A 15,645-nucleotide genomic window follows, 5' to 3' on the forward strand; every position below is an offset into this window, starting at 1 on the left:
GGCGGCCTGGCACCCGAGGTGGCTTGCAGGCTGCCTTCTGTCCGCTGCTCAGGTGTGGCCAAAGCCACGAAAGGAGTTGTTTTCACGGGGAAGGTGTTCAAAATCTTACAGGGCAGAGCCTTGTTTTGAGCTGCGCTTCGCGTCCTTACCAGCCTATGAAATTTTACTCCAAAATTTTAAGGACAGAACCTGTTCAGACTTGTTCAAAACCTTACACTGACAGCAGCATTTAAGATAAGATCAGTGGGTTTATGCAGGCTGAGAAAATTACACTGGTTTGGATTTTCTGCTGTCCTAACAGCAGCTCGAGATACCTGTAACTCCAAAACCCAAGCTCTGCCCCAATTCAACCCGAGCACAGACCGTAGTGCAGATGATGAGAATTCGGCACCTACCCACACCGTAAGGCCTGGCGTGGCTCTGAGGTGTATGAGGGAACGTCTGGGTGTGGTGCTTGCCGTCCTCGAACAAATCACTGTTCTTCACAGTCTAATTCCTGCAATGCCCCCGGCAAGTAATCAACAAATCCAATCCAAATTGGGAATCTCCTGCAAGACGCTTAATTGCAAGCTCAACGAGAAGGAGGAATTGATCAAAGAGCAAAGGGATACTACGTGAGACACGGCATGTTTCTGTGGCAACATCCAGTTTAGACGTAACACAGGGTGTGAGAGCTCATCATTCTTGAAAAGTTATTTTCAAATAAAGGATCTGTTTGTGAACTAAGGCACCTTGCAAGAGTTGTGACCAGTAAGACAAGACCAATGCCATCAGACAGTTTACATTCATAAATATGGGCCTGGAGCTGCCAGATTTTCAGTTGCTGGCTCCGCAGTGGCCTCAGACGAGCCCTACACTTCTTGCTTCTCTCTCTTCATTTGCAAGACGAAGATAGCACTTCTCTCTCCTACAAATCACGTAGAGGGCTATGACTGACAACTGGTATATAAAGAATGAAGACTTGCTAACAGTCACTGAAGTTATGCCAACTAACAACCCCGCAAATTCATTCTGTTCTTGCTGTGGGTGTATTCATTTAGCTAATGAATATCAGTGTGTGGGATTAACCAGACAAACCTGTAGCCAGTGAGAAATGAATACTATGCAGGGTGTGCATCCCTCTCAGCAATCCATGATTAATACTTGTTTCTAGTAGAGTTTATGCTTTCTGCAGAATAATAAGCCCCAGTTTGCTTAAGGGGCTTAATTTTTCTAAATTCAATACTCTGGAGGTTGTGGCTCCCCAGGTGGCTTACAAAGGACAAACAAAAAATTGGGAGAAAATCACTTTTGCCGTGTTGAACCTAAATGTGCATCCCCATTGCAAACAGGAGGAGGGGCTGTTGTTTGCAGTTTAGAGTTCCCAGGGCTGTTTGCCATGGCCAAGGGAAATGTTTACTACAGCTGTAATATGTTATGTGCTGTTGATTTTAATTGCTTTTCAAAATGTGAAGACAACTGTGATATTTGGAAGAGACGGGTGAGCTGCACTAATAAGCTCTGTTCTGCAGCAGGTCTAGTTCACACTGTGCCATGCAGGCTTCTCTGCAAAATGTTGCCAGTACCCTGGGGAGTGGGGAAGGAAAGGAAGGATCTTAGGCATGGCCTACCCAGCCAAAGAAGTGAGCCTGATTAGCTGTTTATCTTGGAGCTGTACCAACAGGGGCCCATGTCCTTTCTTATAAGATCCTACAGTAAAAGCAGCTAGCCCTAGCTACAGAGCTACGGAGCTACTCCATTAACCCTTATTGTGAGCAAAAGCAACACTGAACATCAGACTGGGCAAAAGTTATTTGGTCCAGTTGAGAACTGTCTTGGGAATTAGTGGCTTAGTACTTGCGTTAGAAATGGGTAGCCAGCAATGCACCTTGGTTCAGGGCTCAGAGGGGTTCCTCAAATCTTTGGAAACACTCCAGTTGCAGGGTAATGTCCATCTGGAGGCTGTTCCCAAAAGGTTTCAGACCCTGGTCCCAGCTGGTGATGGATGGAGGAAATTCACTGCTTCCTTCCGCTAGGCAATGAGTATTCTGGGATTTTGACTCACCTAGGAGTGGGTTGGAGGTGCAGTGGGGGTGCTGGTTACAGCTGGGTGCTCTCTGCAAATGGTGCAATTTGCTTCATCCGGCCCCTTGGAATCCAAGTGCGTAGGCTTCTTCCTGGGGCTTGTGTAGAGCCTCAGCCCCAAATGTGGAGTGCGTTTCTCACTAGCAAGAGATGAGCCAAATGAGAATGACATGACAGAGGGTTAGGAAGCTTTGCCTCAGCAAAGCTGTACTGCACAGACCCCACAGCCGGCTTTTTTTTTTGCATCTGTGAGCAAACCTAGCACTAAAATCAGAAAAAGCATCAGCAAGGCAACTAATGGAAATTGGCAGATTCAAATACAGCAATGGAGCAAAGCTCCTGCTCTCATCCTGTCACTCCCGGATAACCAGATGCTTTACGGTAAAACTGGATGTAAACATGATGTTCAATCATGATCCCAGTTTCTATTCCTCCAGAAGAGCTAGGTGTGACTTCTCTGTTGCTTAGCTCAGACTGCTACACCAGAAGTTACATGTATTTAGAAGTACAAGGCGGGTCACAAATACAGACTGATTTTCAGAAATGCTTGAGTTCCCAGTAATTTCAAAGCAAGCTGTGGATGTTTAGTATCTCTGGGGGGAAAAAGAAATAAAAAAATCAGTCTGCTTTCCTGTGCCAAATATTAATTCTTGGAAGACTGACCTCACACATGCTGGCTCACCTCTTGTTTGACCTCTCTCGGACCTGTTTTTCTCCTCTGGATTATGTAAATAATAATGATATCTCTCCTTGTAATTTGGCTGAATAATACTATGTAAATACTAACTATGATTAATTGCTGTCCTCCTCACACATCAGGAATAGGCAAATCATTAATTCCACTGTTTCTAAAGATTTTGGCTTTTGAACTGTTTTAATTTGACATATAGGTTGTACCCAAAAAACCCAAACACCTGCAGTTACGTACCTTGCTGAAATTATAGCCAAAGCCATAGCCTTACCGACATGAACATTGTCTGCGAATAAACAGGCACTTCGGATTTCTTTGCATAAACAACTAGACGCAGGTCTGAACAAACAGAGACAAGTCTGTGCCGGCCACCTTCACCACCCAGTCCCAGGTGCCAGTGCAACAGGGGACTGTGCGAGTTCTACCTGCCAGGGCCCTGCATGCACCTCCCCTGCCCCAGGGTTTAGCTGCCTGTGCTCCAGGGCCGGGCTGACAGTGCTCGGCTGTAATTGGGTTCAGGCTGGGAAGCCGGGGCCTGCCCTGCTTTTGCTCAGGAGCAGAGCTGAAGCTGAGACCCTCGGCCTCGGTTTTTGCCCAGGCTGTGTTGAGGGTAGGCACGTCCCCGGTCTCGTACCTCCCTGCCCCACTGACCTCCTGGCCTGACCTCAGACGTGCCGCTACGGGCTCAGCTGGCAGCTGGGTGCTTGGTTGAGGCTGGTTACCCTCATTGCGCCTGCCCTGCTCGCCATGCTGGCCAACTGCGGTCCAGCCGGTGCAGGCACAGCCCTGCCTGCCCTGGGGCGAGTCCCCGCTGCCAGCTCTCCTCCCTGGGGGAGCGCCTGCCCCTGCTGCTCCCTGGCACCCCAGGCTTCGGAGCAGCCCTATTCCCTTCTCACAAAGGGATCAGAGAGAGACGCAAGAAAAAGGTTTCTTGATTATTTTTTATCTTGGACAAACAAATATATTTGACTGCTTTGGGTGAGCAGAAGCCCTTTCATACTTCTATGCCTATGCTGACCTAGCTTAAACTTTATTGTGAATTGATCAAAAAAATTGTGTTTAGACGGAAAGTTTCCCCAGAAACTCTGCTCTTACAAGGCAGCTGCCTAGCTGATCCTCACAAATGAACTAACTATGTCTGGGAAATAACACACAACGAAACTTCCTGTAATCTAAAATGGAGACTGCTGAGTGCTTCCAGCACATGGACACACCACCAGCTCCTCGCCGCACACAGCTAGCTGGCATGCTGCGGAGGTCTGTAGAGGTGTAGTGCGTACAACCCCTGACTCACCGAGACGGTCCGAGTCAGTCTGAAGCAAACCCGCCTTGCCCATTACACTGTTAGGGCTCAGGGTAATAAACACACTGCCCTGGCATCTGGGCCATACTGGCCTGCCTTTGCTAGGGCGGATGGAGCAACGCTAATGAACATCAACCGACATTCACCTTGTCTCATCCAACCCCAGTTAAACACGCTCACGAGAGAAAGCAAAGTCGTAACTCACTGTTGTAGGCAATGCATTATATACTATCTAAAGAAGAAAAGACAGGCAGAAAATCCTCTTCACTGGCTCAAGGAGGAGATGCTCACTGTCACTATACTGCATAGAGGTAAGATTCAAAAAAATCTATCACCAGCTAACCATTTAGACACAGACACTTAGAAACGTTAGTTCACTTAGCTTGTACCTTTTGAGGGAAGGCATTGGATCCTCTGTCTTGTTTTTGTACAGCAGTTAGCACAGTGGGCTTTGATCTATAACTAATGTTCCTATGGCTATTCAATAGCTGAGGCATTTAAGAGATATCAGAAAATTGCCCAGGGCAACTGGCAGATAACCTCACTGGTTGTCACAGGGCAGACTAAGGACTGGATAGGACAGAGATAACTTTGAAAGAAAGGTAGAGGCACAACGGCAGTATAGTTTTGTGCTGTGCCTACACCCTACGTAATCTGAATAAAAAAAGAAAGCTTTTGAATAGTTGCTCTGTTTTTTTAAAACAGATATGAATTACCACATTAACCTAAAGGGAGAATGATGGAATCTAGAATGAGCTTTGTTTTTCCAAGTAGTTTAACTTTAAAAAAAGCTAAGTCTTCCTTTTGGGTAAATACAGTAGTCAAGAACCAAAACTTTACAATATTAATGGTGTAACCTAAGGCAAAAAAAATGTTATTTCAGGCCTATGCGTACCTGTAATACACTGAAATAATCTCAGCCATTGCATGATCATTGATTGCTGAGATTTTCTGTATTATTAGTTTTACTCTGATTTACTAATTTTCTATATTTATATTTTTGTAACACGTTTTCATGTTTCTGAGGCCAAACATTTTGTTTTCAGTGTCTCCTCCAACTAGTCATAGCTGAATGATGTGACTTCATAAAATCCATAAAAATGGATTACGCTGCATGGGGTATTTCCATTATGTCTTCAGCCTGTGCCTAACAGCACTGTTTTTCTTACTACAAAATATTTTGGTTTCCTTGAAGAAGTCCAGTGACAGAGATGAAAACAAAGATTAAATTATCCAAACACAGGTGCTCAAAAGCGAACATACAAGAACCTCAATATAAGGATCCTTATAAGTAATGCCTTAATTTGCTGGAGAACAAGTACTAAGAATATCAGATTAAGGGGACATGCTAAGCCTCAGATTTTGTCCCTGGTTATTGAAGGAAGCCACTTCATAAAATACTGTTTCTTAAAATGACCAATTTTCTCTGTGAAACAGCGACAGGCTTTTTGCCTCCTTTCATCATTTGGGAAGGCGCTCCAAAGCTGTGATCGTCAGAGAACTCCCTTCAATTTCCAGCCCAAACATACTCACAACCAGTGGACACTGTACAGTCTGTTCCAGGGGTTCCCCTAAGTGACATTTCTTGCATAAATAGCTTCTGCCACGTAAATGGCAATGGAGCACATACATCTTTTCCATCCGGTCATCTTTGCGACCTCAATAATTCTTCAAATCTCTTCAAACAGTAGTAAACCCTCCACTCATTCGGTGCCCAGCTCCCTACAAACTCACCTATACATACCCTTGTTTACTATTTTTTGTTTCCTTGGATCCTCGGTCTTCTCTCTGTATTTTTTAGCTTCTTGCCTGTATAAACACTGCATACAGTGTTAGCAGATTCACCAGCTATGTGCAAAGGAAGGAAGGAAGCCTCCTCCCAGCCTTTAGCTGTATGCTAGGCCTTTATCCTCCTCTCACCGAGGAGAAGCTGCAGACATGGCACATGAACAGTGTTCAGCTGGGCAAGAGATCTGCAACTCAACAGACCGACACTTGTTGAGCCTGACAAACAGAGAAGTCATTGCTAGCATTTCTGACTATTAACAGAATTTGTAGTTATCCATATTAAAAGATCATGTTTTAAGATGATGATTCAGGGAATTAATGTGAATAGATTTGGTTGGCACTGAAAATAAATAATGTCTCTACAAAACATCACAAGAATCATAAGGACAGACAAACCTTGAATTAGTGGGCTGGGCATTTTAAATAACCTGACAGTAATGAAGGTGCTTACAGCCAACGTGTGAGTCAGAGCTGGTAGTAAAACTTAGCTTTGCAACTCATGAATCAAGGGTCCCTCCAAGGCATAAAACTGGCCTCTACAGTAAAGCAGCTTATGTGTGTTTTCAGGGTGAGAGAAGAGACGGGAAACCATGCTGGTCATCTAACTCTCAGTTACCAGCCAGGTCAAAAGGCAGGATGCCAAGCTGGATAGATCAAATACTTTCATCTATGATGACACTCCTGGAAGCACATGAAATATATCCAAATCTTAACAGATTCCATAACAGACTAGACCTCTCGTTACCCAGGCAACTTGAGTAGGTACGTCATTTATAACTAGGTATCTGTGAATTTCCCAGTTGATCAAAAGCAATTTTTTTTATTAGCTCCTCAGCATTCCCTCATTCTTGTCTTAGCCTGAAAAAAAGGAAAACCCCACACTGACACATGAGAGAGCAGGAAAACAGGCACAACAGAAAGCACAGCATTGCTTAATGAATTGAGAAAGGAATGAGAATACCTGTCTCGTAGCTTTTTGTTTACAAGGTCCTTCCTCCAACACTACTTAGAGAGCACGCATTGGCCCTGCTTTTCCAATTATGGGGCACCAAGTAACCAAGGAGTAGATTCAAGGAGGAAGCTAAGGAGGGTAATTTTCAATGTCCACGGTGTGTATATGAATAGGATCCGTGTTCCCCTGTTTTGTCTGAAGTTACATTGTCACTTTTAGGTATAAGCTAACTTTTCATAAACCAGATTTAAAGTGACTGAATCTGTTCACGCTTGAAGCTGCAGCAGCTTCATTAAACAGGTTCAGCATTCAGCTAAACTAACCGCACCTCCCTGCTTACTGACCTTCTCCAATATGGATATCCCGCAATAAAGTAAAGCACCATAAATGTAAAATGATTGAATGCAGTGAATATGCATTTTGCATACCCATGCCCTAAGGCACTTTCTGCTTTAGGAAAAGAAAAAAAAGAACTGAAAAATACCCTCACAATTCATTACGCATTAAAGAATTTCAGTGACTCACTCGTTTTAAGAGTATGATCCACAGATGGTTGGTCAAATAGGTAGGCATTCCTTCCCAAAGGCTGATACAGTATGAAAAATTACTTAATCACACTACAGTAGCTTCTGAATGCAACTCTTGTTTCAGCAGCCCATAACCTTTCTTTAGTTCTATAGGAACATCCTAACCCTCAGCACAAACAAATACAAGGCCTGAGAACAAGTGTAAGGATAAATTAGTTAAATAAATAAAATGGTAAGTAGCTGATCAGTTGAGCACAGCGACTGTGGTTTCTCTAGAGTCACTTACTCAAGCCACTGTCAGTAATGAAACTGGAATGCGATATCACATAGCATGTGAATTAGCCCTGTCAAACACGTTCACCTTTACGCTGACAGTTGTATACAAAGGTGCTAGCCTGCAGCCAGAGTTTCTCAGTTTCCACAGAAGAAAAGGAATCATTCATTGCTTTTCTCATTAGAGATATCCTTCCCCTGTAACATTCAAGCCCAAATTTCAATTTCAGACACACTAAAGCACAAAGAGTGTTGATGTGGCTGAGTCCTGTTGCCTTACAATTCCATTAACAGTTTTCAGGAATAGATTTGGATCAAATTAACTGCACCACCGACTTTCTTCCCAGCAGAGTAGAAGGTGGGAGTAGACCTGGTCTTCTGGTTTCGGAGCTCCAAATATAGCTGGCATGTTGCCAGGTATTCAGCATATTATGATATAATGCTACTCTATATTCATGAAGCTCCAAACAGAAGAATGTACTTGCAGTACATCTGTGTCTTCCCATCTGCAACGAACTAGCTCCTCGAAGGTTAAACACTACTTAAGGGAGGAAGGAGATAAGCCATCCTATAAAGGAAGCCTTTAATCAGCAATAAATACAATGAAGGAAAGTAAGATCATCCTGTTGGAAAGCAGTGTGAAAGGAAACATGGAACCATTTCCTCCTAAAACCACACACTCTCCATGCTATTCATTCCCAGGGCAATTGTTTAGCTGCAACTGCTCAGAGTCACATTATCGGTGACATTATAAGGTGAGATCAACTCCTACTGTTCTCTGTAGAACTCATGGAAAAACCTGATAGGAACAAAACTGAAGGCAAAGATGTTTGATAAGTTGGGAGAGAGTTTCCAAAGATGCACCTGCATTTTGGTGCTTTTTTCCCAGCTGTACTCATGCCATGGACAACAGAAATCTATGCAAGCAAGGTATGGTCACTTTACCTATTATTTCTGTGAGCGGTGCCAGAGAATTGCGCGAGAAATGCACTGAGAACTGGCAGGAGGAAAGGCCATGTTCCTGTTTAATAAGAATGCTGCCTGACCCAAACACTTTATTCAAGAGCCTCATGGCTGCAGAGGTTAAAATGCCCCAGAGATCGAAGGACACTGAATAACTTAGGGTTTGGCAAATTCACCTCCTGAACGTTGTTAGTTGCCAAGAAAATTCATTCTGACTCACAAGCAGCCATATGTATTGTTCCATGAAAGGATATGAATATGTGTAGTACTTGCATTGATGGCCCTTGAAAGCAGTTAAAAATTTTCAACACTTTTAGTAGATTTCTATCTGGCCTGAAGAATACTTCCGGTTTGCAGAGGAGACCTCCTTAGACACTCTGAATGCCACTTGTCCAAAAAGACTGGGCGGGTGGCCCGCCTGGGAAAAAGAGAGCAAAAGCGCGGAAGCGGAGGTGACTTGGTAATGTGTCAGCAAGGAGTGGCAGGCCTGAGAAAGATGGTACGGAGCCAAAATGGGAGAGAGGCGTATAATCGAAGGCGACTTTGCTAAAACAGTTCTGCCCTGCAGAGCTCTTTTTTTTTTAATCCTGTGCAGCAGGAACCCTGAGGAAACACCACCTGACCTTCCCAGGGCTGATGCTTGGTGATAGACAGTGCTGTTGACACAATTGTCAGATTATTTCATCACAAAATTTGGCCCCTTAATTGCTAAATTTAGTTCTTAATTATTTCATAGAATGGCTGACTCTGAAGATCTGCACATGTGTTTGTGAAAAAGATTTACAAAGGGAACAAAACCAAGCCTTAGCAGCGTGGATGTTGAGACTCTCCTCTGGTAACAACACCCTTGGCTTTGCACATCTAAAACATCTTCTATCTTGGACAGCAGCATGCTCTTCACATAGTCATCAGTCAAACTACACAGCATGTCTAGGTGGTAAGTAAGTTTTATAGTCCACTAAATGGATATGTACAGTGAGAAACTGAAAAATTCTGACTTACCTAAAGCAACAAAATAAGATGGTAGCAAACAGTTCGGATCTAGATGATAACATTTTCCTACTCAGCTTGATGTTACTCTTTTAGGCTAACTAGCAGAACTCTTCAACTCTGTCCCCAAAAGACAAATCCCTTCGTTCCGTATATGTGGGATCTTCCCATTCTACACTGGCCAGGCTGGAAATCATAGGCTTCTTGCCATTAAAAAAACCCCAAACTGTTATGTTTCAAAAAAGTTGTCTGCATGTCACAAGTTTCTGTCTCCACTAGTTTCATGCTTTGAACAAAATTTTAAAGTCGCATCCAATGAGATGCAAGTTATCCCTTGCATCTGATAACTTACCACTAAACTGGAGTCCACACTCCAGCTGTTGGATGTCTCTCTACATAAGGACTCAAGCGTGCTAATGGTATTTTAAAGGGAGACGAGATAAACGGCCAAGACACACCATAAATGGCCAAGACACACCAATATAAAGCAGGGATCAGAGAGGTATCTGCAACCCCTCCAAAGTTGGAACAGAGAAAAGACTTAAGAGCCCTTCTCTCTCACTGGCATGGGCACCAGGGCACGACTGCCCAGATTTGGAGCCCAGAAACATTGCCGCTCTTTGTAAGTAAAGGAGCTCAGCCGAATTTTTTGCAGAGAATTCACTGCTTGTTTTAATGTCCCCACAAACTATTTGGCAGCAGCACAAAAGTTTCTTCAGACAGCTGTGGGATATTACTGAGCACTTCATGCCCATAGCAATGCAGTAATTCCCTAACCACTGTATAATTAAGGGCTTTGTTGAGATCCAGTGACATATTTGTGCATTTGAAGTGCTGCACCTTGTTTCATAGGTCAGACAGACACGCACCGAGAAAAAAAGCCCAATTTCTAGCCAAACTTTTATCTGCAAAGGTGGATTCTTCAATAGTGCTTCATAGCTGCTGGAGGTGCAGTCCATCCCCAACCTGCTCCACTTGTCCTCCCCTTGGAACATAACCATTCTCTGCGTTTGCTTTTAGTCTCCATTAAAGCCCCAGTGCTCAGTTAGAGAACTGACTTGGGCTCTCTTGAGACCAGAGCAGCTAAACATTGCGCCTTTTGTTCTCATTGCCTGGTGAAAAGAGAACGAAATTCCTGAGTGGATGATTCTATCTTATTTGATCATCGTTTATAATTTCTTCCTTTGTTTCCTGTCATGGATTTCCCTGGGAAAGAAACAAAGAAGCTTTCCCTGCCTGGTGTGTGATTTCCCTGCCCTTCTGCTGACAAGCCAAATGGTTGGTGCTGACTGGTGATAATATTACACTCTATGCAAGAGGCAAAGGGGAAATGACCTGTCAGCACTCAAATAATAAAACTTGCAACTGCCACATTTCACTTCTGATGACTTACTTGTATTTCTGGCTTTTTACAGCCTTTTTCACTCTGGAAAATCCTAAAGAAATTTTAAAATACATTCAGGAATTAAAGGCTGATTCTACCAACTTTTTGTCATGCAGGTGCTTCATGAAAATCTGCACTAAAATCATGGGGATGACTCATACGAATGCCTGCAGAGGCAAGCACCATTCTTCTATTCTAAGTAGTAAGTACATTTATGAAGTGCACCGTATGCATTGTCTGCAAGATGGGAGGTTACATCTGTAAAACAGGCATTAAGAGAGCTGATAAAAATTTTAAACAAGTTGAGTGACAAACACAGGTCACCTTCAGATGCCTAACTTTTTGATATAAGTGCCATTTCATGTTTCATGTCCCAGCAACATAAAGATATGAGAACTGCTTGAGATGTTACCAATCCTCTGCATTTTTCCAGTTCATCACTAACTGCTCCCTTCATCTACAGATATTTCAGAAGGTTTACAGAATTCTGGCTCGAGCTTTGATATATGTAGACAGAAAGATAAAGTATTGTCTAAAATGATTTTAGATGAGTTTTCAAAAAATCTCCACATGTAGAAAAAAAAAGAAAAAAAGAAAAAAGAAAAAAACATTTTGTAATCAGAGACTAGCAGGTTAAATAAAACTCACAAGGCAGTATAATGGAGAAGCGATATTCTGGGCAAGTATGGGCATTCCAACCTGCTGGTATAGTAGAAACTATAGACTGACTTTTCTACGGTGACTAAAACCCCTTGAGGCTTAATGTAATTTAACCTGCTTTTCTTAAGGAAGTATGTTCAATGTAGGTTTTGGCAACATTTTATTTTTCACACATGATGAATTAACCAGCAAAACATCCTGCCCTCTCTCACACAGATGAAATAAACTGTATGATTTTCCATGAGAGTTTTCCTCCTAAACAGAAGATTTAAAAAAAAAAAGAAAAAAGAAAACACAGAGCAAAACCCAATCTAATCTCCATTGAAAACATGATGTTTGGTAGAATATTCATTCTTATGGGAACCGAAATGAGATACCAACTTCTAAAAGGTTTTTTGGGTGGAATTTTGCGTATCCATTGTATCTGCAATTTTGAGTGTTTTTCGTAACCATAAGTGCCCCCACTGACTAGGATGACTTAAGAACTTCAGTCACTCACTACTCGGTGTCTTTCTGGCCTATAAAGGAGGTTGGGTAAGAAAGGCACTGGGACGAAACTCATGGCGTTCCCAGAAAACATTTCTGATTCTCTCACGGATGCTCTGCAAGACATCAGGCAAGTCAGCGTCAACCTGCTGCAAAATCTAACTCTGGACTGGGTTTATGCACCACCTTTCTGTCTATAAAATGAAAAGAGTGCCTTTTTAGAATAGAAAGTCTTCGGAGCAGGGAGTGTGACTTAGCAAGTAGTTATACATTTCCTGGCAGGTTGGAAGCCTGATTTCAGCACTGGCCTCCAGGCAAAACCTTAAAGGTAATGCAAGAGAGAATAATAAACTTTGCTGCGGCTTCCCTGTGAGGCACCTGGGTGCTACCAGTGATCATTATCTGACTCTCTTGTCTGTTTGCTGGCTACTGCATTGCTCGCAAAGTGCTAAGAGTTAAATCTAATGATGGTAGTTTCATATACCCAGATGAAAAAAAGTAAAAGATTTCAGATAACTGATAGCAAAACAGGTGTCAAAGGCCTCTGACAAGCCCCACACATTTCCAGTGGAACAGTGCTATGGGATGTGCAGTTATTAATGGAATTTTTGAAGATCTGTCCAGAATAGGAGAGGCAAGAGCTGAAGTTTTGCTTCCCTGTGAGTAGTGACACTTGGATAAGTGGGGCCTGCTTCAGTGCAAAGGAAGATGTTAAGCACTTAATAGAATAATTTGCATGCTGGCTTTTTATTGTTTTGTCCTTCTTCTGTGACTCCTGTCCTCTAGATGCCTAAGTAATAAGTAAGTTTTTCTGGGTCCTCGTACCATCAAAAAATCACAGCTCCCTTCCAAACAAGTTTGGAAGTGGTCAGGCAGAGTGAAGCTGGAAGAACAATGGTGTCTGGAACTATAGGCTGAAAACACCTTTGAAACATGGCTGTACCCAGAAAGAAGAGAAGACCTGGGGTCTGTCATTCAAATAACTAGATCTGGAAAGGTCTGAAAGAAAAGGCCATAGATATGGCTAGTCCTGAATAACAGCTGTTCTAAAATATATATTTCTGTCATACAGAAGAATTTTGTTTTATCTTCTATGTCTGTAATATTGCTGCTTCTAACTCCAGAAGGGGTGGATAGAGTGATTCTGGTGTAAGACGGTGTATATAAAATCTATTGCTGTTCCAGTTTAAAATAAATGTGCTGTATTATTTTAAATTACCTGTATATAAAGTCAGTCTTCATATTCTCTGCCATCCACCTTCAAAACAGATATGGCATATCCTCTTAAGTACAAGGAATCAAGAACTGTTGAGTGGATAATGATCTCAACATGAATGTGCTTGTAGCAGCAAAACCAGTTTCTACAGGGAGATGGACATTCTGTGGGTGCTGCCATTGAATATTGTGATTTTCATGCGATTGCTAACATGGGAGCCTCCCCACCCTCTGGTAGCTTGCTGAAAACAGATGTCACATGCTACTCAGATACTTAGTTGATTTTTTACTTCTATTTCAAGATTCTCCCCTAGTTCAAGTCTGGGCCAAAAGATAATAAAAACCGTGTCTTTTCAGATTTAGGAAATTAGTATGCTTTATCTTGCACTGCGTTAGCTGCTTTCTGTGTGACTTGTTCATGCAGCTCAGTGATCAGGCACTAGAAATATCAGGCACAAATGAATTCTTTTTCTCTTCTGGTGACAGTCCCACCTGCAAGCTGCGATGGTCATGCCTTTTCTGGGGTCACTGAAAGAGCAAGCCTTGCTATGTGAGCCTTCACTGATGACGGTATCGTATCCACACACACGCTCGTGTTGCCGCACATTTCTGTTTCTTCCCTTAAGCTTTGGAAGTGCTAATGAGAAACTGACGTGCTGTGCCCTCGCCAAGAGTATGTAAACCCCAAAGAGTTCAGGTTCTAAATAAGAAAGAAAAAGTAAAGAAAGTAGTGGGTGAAAGGAAGCACCAGTAGCCCAATTTGATAGATGAGAATCAATTTGAAGAGACATTAAAGGTCAGTTTCAAGAGGTACATACGCACAGCAAGACCTTCAGAGGTAGCTAGACTAGTTAAATTCTTGAACTATTCAGTGAAAGAGTTACCTGCGGGTAGGGTCAAGTTCCAAAACACAGTTCCTCTACATCCATAACTGGAGGCCAGATGTGAGGCAGGTTAAAATCAGAACACATCTCTTGCACCTGTGACAAACAGAAGCTTAATACAGTCACCAGCTTTGGAGGTTGCTATTTGGTGCTAAGACTGGCTTATTCTGTATAGCAAATACTCCGGCTGGCTAATTCTCGCCAGCTGCATTAAGCCACATCCCTTGCAGGACACAACCATTCTCTTCCTGGAGAAGACCCAGCATCTTTCCTCCTTAACCTTTAGCAAGCTACAGTTTTATTATCAGAAAATATCTGGGCCCATGCGTATTACAGCGTTGTTGCTATGGGCTAGCTAGTCAAATCGATATGCAGTCCAAAAGGAGACCAGCAGAAGTCTGTTTTCTGGCTATCTGGATGTGTGTTGAGTTCAAGTAAGAATCATCCCAAGTTCAGGATGGAAAATCCCAAGTACTCTGGAATCCCTTGAAACTCTCAGCTTTCAACTATCTGCATTCCTTGTCCTATTAATTCTTGTATCTTCTTATCATTCCTCCTCGCCTCCCCAGCATCCTACAGATACTGGATATTAGCTCCAGCCACAGCTCTACAACTGTGGGTGAGCCTGACTGCCTTGACACCTTGCAAGAAGCCAGTGGGAGAGTCTGTCTGCCTCTTCTCAGCAGGCTCTGCTATCTCTGTACCACACCACTCATTAGTTCTGTTTCCCAGGGTGGCACCGACTGACTTGCCTTATATTTAGCTACTGCAAGTCTCATGATGTTTTTTGATGTCCTCAGGTAAACTTACTAACTCCTCTGTCAAACCCATGAGTCAAGCCAGACAGCTTCTACTATCTCACATGCTAAAAAGAAGGTTAGTCCTCAACCATCTTTTCTGATCAGAAAAGCCTGTGTATTAGATGAGGCAACCACACCTATCTGAATACATCTGCTTGTTTGAGCTTTCCTCAACCAAACAGCCAATAAGCCTCCAATAACCAAAGAAAAGGAATAGATGTTCCCACACAGAGCTGCAATACTCTACACTGCAAAGAGAAAGTGGATTGTAAGGTCTCTTCTTTATCTAGATCTCAGAACACAGGGCGGACAGCCCAAAAGTCAGAATTAGCTTCTCATTGCTAGGGTGCCTTCCGCAGACAGCCAGAGCTGGAAGAAGAGCTACAATCCCAACAGGTTGTCAGAATGTATCAGGACAGAAGGTGGGATTTCTGTCTAGTTTCCAGTATGTTACCATTGTCTTCTCTCCCCCCAACCCTGTAATCTCAGTTCTCTTCACAGAGATACTGGTAAAGGTAGTGAGTAACTTATCTTGAAGTGCTGGCTTCCATGATGCTAGAGTTTGGATGTTGCCAGGATCAAAGATCAGCTTGGCCAAACAGACTGAGCAATGTGGGCATCTATGAGAGATCTGCTAAAAGGCAGCTGCAGCTGGGGAAGAGCTC

The sequence above is a fragment of the Pygoscelis adeliae genome, unplaced genomic scaffold (genome assembly GCF_000699105.1).
Source record: "Pygoscelis adeliae isolate BGI_AS28 unplaced genomic scaffold, ASM69910v1 Scaffold244, whole genome shotgun sequence".
Classification (NCBI taxonomy): domain Eukaryota; kingdom Metazoa; phylum Chordata; class Aves; order Sphenisciformes; family Spheniscidae; genus Pygoscelis; species Pygoscelis adeliae.